The following is a 4,385-nucleotide window of genomic DNA, read 5'->3' as shown; positions in this document are numbered from 1 at the left end:
GGGGTAGGGGAGGGTCTATTCGGCAGGGGGTGGCCTAGCTGTCCGTATCACCCCCAAATGCAACCTTCCAGTCCCAAACCCAGGCGTTCTAAGCGCTCAGGACGACGATTTGCGCTCACGCCAGGACCCTAGTCCTCATTGGACCCTTCCTCATTCTATCCTCATTGAGGCCATCTGAGAATAGGGGCCATCTGAGAATGCAGGGGAGTGGACATCATGTGCAGACAGGTAGTCTGGTGAGGAGACGCTGCGGTCCCCGATGTTCAGGTCCTCCAGCCCTCGGCCAGCGAGGGGCAAACGGGCTGCTCCGCACGGACCGACACGTGGACTGGGCTCCCGGGAAAGTAGGAGTGGAAAAGGCGGGCAGGGGCTGTCCGGGTCCCTAGACTCTGACTAGCAGGTCCCACGTCCCCAACGGAGGAAGCCGGGGCTGGGGGGGTGAGCGGTGGCACCCGGCCGGCCCAAACGGCCGACCCCGGGCAGCCACCGCCCACCGGCAAGATGGCGCGGGGCTCGGGCTTGTGGGAAACGGAGTCCGCGCCCGGCACCGCCCCTCCCCCGCTGTGCGGCCAGGCCGGGAAGCGCAAAGTTGTTTGGGGCCTCCTCTGCGCCCCGCGACCCGTGTGTGCACAGAGGGGGAAACTAAGGCGCAAAGAGCTGGGCAGTGCGGGGGCCGGGACTCATAATAATAAAGGCGATAATCGCGGCTGCCCCTACAAGCGTGCGTCCGGACCGCCGCCCAGTCGGCTCCGCGGAGAGGGGGCCGTGCCGGGGCTTCCGCACCCCAGCCCTGCGGCTCCTCGGTCCTTCACATAGCCCTGGCTCACCTCCTATAAGTGGACGGCGCATCCCGTTCCCTCCTCTATTTGATTTTCTGCATCTTTAAATGGCCTCATTCATTCGTTTATTGTCTGTCTCCCACTTTTAGATTGTGAGTTCCGCGGGGCTGAGCCCTGCTTGGACATGGCCTGCTGGTGCCACCAGGCTTGAATGGTCTTCAAATCCACTGCTATTAGGCAAATTATCTGGTTCCCGCTGAACCCCAGCACCTAGAACTATGTCACACTCACAGTAGGTCGCCACACTGGTTGAACAAATGATTTTGAAAGAATGAATGGCTTCCTCTGTGCCTGCATTTCCTCAGAAGGTTGTAACAAAGATTAAATAGGAAAATTCGTGGAAAGTTCAATTACTACACCACAGAGGTTAATTAAGTCGCACTTCTAGATAAAACGGGAGATGAGACTTTGAACCCAGGCTGTGTAGCTCAAACCCCCTGACACGAAGTCTCTACTCAACCTTCTCGTCTCCCTGTAGACACCACCCAGTAAGGCTGCGCAGCTCCCGGGGGATGTTTCTGTGGAAGGCAGGCTCACCTTGTGCCATCCCAAACAGGGTCTTGGATCTGAGAGGCAATGTTTCTGCTCCAGCCCCTCACAGACACTCTTTGGATGTTGTGGGGGGAAGCCCTCTGCAGTGGGTGGGGTTCAGAGATGGATTGGGATTGGCCCTGGGGATCACACAGCTGGGGCTGCATCCAAACTCCAACCCAGGACGTTGGGCTCCTCCTTTGCCCTACAGTCAGAGAGAAGAGACAAGAGAAGACTGAGGCTGGGCATTGTAAGGGCGATGGGCTCGCAGGGCTCAGTTCAGGGAAGGGTAGAGTGAGCTGACCCCTCCCCTTCCTGTTCCCCTCCTCTGACCTCAGCCTCCCTTCAGCCAGTCTGGGACCCGAGGAAGGGCTGACCCTCGCTCTTGCGGATTAGACAGGATCCACCCTCTCCACCGGGAGGCCCGTCTGTGGCCTGGCCTCCTGCCCTAAGCCTGGCCTGACCGGAGGATCACTTGACCCCAGTCCAAATTTCCCACCACACCCCACCAGGCCAGGCCAGCTTCCTCTGAACCCAAGCATTGTTTGCACCTTGCGGGTGCACATGGATTAAAGGGGAAAACCCTCAAACAGCCCCTAATGCCCAACAACTTCTGTGGAGGTGGGGCCTGCGGGCCATGAGGACCTCCAGCCCTAGCTCTGCCCCCAAGATGCTGTGACCCTGAGCACTGACCTTTCTGTCTGTCCTCCCTCAGGGTTGGTGTGAAGGTCTCCAGCCATGTCCACAGGTCAGGCATTCTTCCTGACTCTCCCTCTTTCCCCTTCCTGTGCCATGCCCAGGCACACCCAGATTCCTGTCCAGTTCCCATGGCTATCCACCCAAGACGACTTGGTGCAGGTGGGCATGCTGGCCTGCCACCTGCTTGGAAGCTGGGCCACAGAACCTTAGTCTTGGGGTAGAAGAACTGGGTTCAAATCCTGGCTCTGCCCCATGGGCCGGGAGGCTGTTTGCAAGTGATTTACCTGCCCAGAGCCTTTTCACGGGGCTTGTGGTCCTGACCTCTTGTGGTTGGGACCCGTGCCCAGCCCTGGCCCTCCTGCCTGAGCCCTACTGGAACTGGAGTGTACCACTGCTCCTCCTCCTTCTAGCCTCAGGCTGTGGCCTCCTCGGCCCTACCCTCCCAGGGCCCAGCCCCCCCTCCATTAGAGTGCATCATTGAAGCAGAGGCTCTGGGGAGGGTCCTGCGGGTCAAGACCGCTCCTTAATCAAGGGTAGAGTCCGGAAAGGCTTCCTGCCTTCACCATTACTGCCTGCTGAGAAACCCTATTACCGTTACCAAGGATGGAAGTGTCTGGGAAGGAAGGAGCCCTGTAATGGGGGCTACCCTGGCCTCCAGAGACACAGGGTTGGGGGAGGAGAGAGGTTTAAGCCCAGGAAACAGGTGCCTATCCTGTTTTTTTCCCCAAGGAGCTGCCGCCCAATGCTTCTCTAAAGTACCCTTGCCCAAGGCCTAGGGCCCACAGCTGAGACTCCCTAAGCTAAGGCCTTGGCTCCAGGCTTTGCTAGCCCTGGCACAGGCTGGAGGTTCCCCTGCCCCAGAGGTGACCTATGCCCTTTGCTCCCTCCCTGGTGTCCCCACAGCTTCCAGCCACTCATGTCAAGTTGGGATCTCCCACCCATTTGCTTATGTATCTAACAACCTTTAGGTTCTAGACAAGGTGACTGAGGCACCTAGAGAGACTAGGTTCTGCCACTAGCAAGAGGCTGCTAGCAAGAGCCGGACTTGAACTCCAGCCTGTGAGGGCAGAGGCCAAGCTCCACCTGACATGGCTCTGTTTTCCCAATGAGGTCTAGAGGCTCCTGGGCCTCAGGAAGTGGGAGGGTTGAAATCCTCCTAAGAAGCCGTGTGACCTTGGGCAAGTCCCTTCCCCTCTCTGGGCCTCAAGTGGAGATCCTAATCACACCCCACAAGGCCAGGGCTGAGAGCTAGGAGATCTGCTAGGTTAGAGTTGATGAAGAACTTGGTGGGGTGTGGAGGAAGGCCAGGGCCAGGCAGGGCTCCTTGTAGGGGTCTCAGAGCCTGGGGCAAAGGGGCCTGCAGGGGAGCGCCTCCTCCACTGACCCCTCCTCCCCCAGAGCCAGCTGCATCTCTTTCTGGGTTTCTAGGTGACTTGGCTGGCCCCTCTGGATGAGTTCTACTTTAAACCTGCTGCTGTTACTGCCTCTGTATTGGGGGGGCTCCCACAGGGGCCCCCAGGCAGGAACCCCCCCCACCAGCCAAGCCCTGCGGGAGGGGCTGCAGCCCCCACCCATCCCATTGCCCATGCGCCTTCCCCGCTCCCATCCCTGGAACGCAGATTTCAGGGCACCTGCTGTGGGCCAGGCACTGCAGAGCCCCTCCTCAACCCTCCTGTCTGGGGACACCCACAAAGCTTCTGACCCCTCTAGGCAGACAACAGCGTCCCCCCCGCGGTTCCCAGCCAAGAGGCTCACAGTCAGGCTCCAGTCATGGGAGTCTGGGGCAACAAGAAGGGGGCTGTTCTAGGGCCCACTCTCGAAGACCAGGATGCTTGGGTCCTCGAAGGAGGTGGCAGGCGCCCGGCCTCCCTGGGCCAGGGACGGGGGAGGGGCGCCTGCCGGCGGGAGGCCCATTAGCCGGCTAAGTGCTCCCAGGGAGGGGGGACTGCGCAGCAGAAGAGTGGGTGAGGCGAAGCCAGGGCAGAGGGGGGCGGGAGAAGCTTTTCCTGCATTCAGCTAAGTGCGGCAGAAGAGGGTGGGCGACAGGGCTCTGCGGCGACCCCCGGCCCAAGTCCAGCCCTCCTCTGGTATTGCAGCCCCAGTCGCTCAGAAACCTCAGTGGGCTGATCCCGGACCGCCTTAAGCAGCGCCCTCTACACCCAGTCCCTCCAGCTGCTCCCCAACCGCCACTTCGGCCCCCAGCACCCTCCTTCCACCATAGGCCTGAAGAATCAGGTCCTAATGAGCCCCGCAGCAAAGCCCCCGACCGGTTCGCGTGCCCCTGCCCCAATCCCTGCTCCCGCTGCAGTCGCCGCC

At 60.4% G+C, this 4,385-nt stretch overlaps 1 long non-coding RNA gene across 1 annotated transcript; it reads left to right on the top strand.

The window, feature by feature from the left end:
* Positions 1-6: 6 nt before the first annotated feature.
* Positions 7-1,190, top strand: LOC105512215. Its single transcript, XR_001001824.1, has 2 exons — positions 7-236; positions 929-1,190. It is a non-coding gene; the product is annotated as an uncharacterized LOC105512215 (long non-coding RNA).
* Positions 1,191-4,385: the final 3,195 nt, after the last annotated feature.

Source organism: Colobus angolensis, unplaced genomic scaffold (genome assembly GCF_000951035.1).
Source record: "Colobus angolensis palliatus isolate OR3802 unplaced genomic scaffold, Cang.pa_1.0 Scaffold21, whole genome shotgun sequence".
Taxonomy (NCBI): domain Eukaryota; kingdom Metazoa; phylum Chordata; class Mammalia; order Primates; family Cercopithecidae; genus Colobus; species Colobus angolensis.
This window is presented reverse-complemented; position numbering and strand designations above follow the sequence as displayed.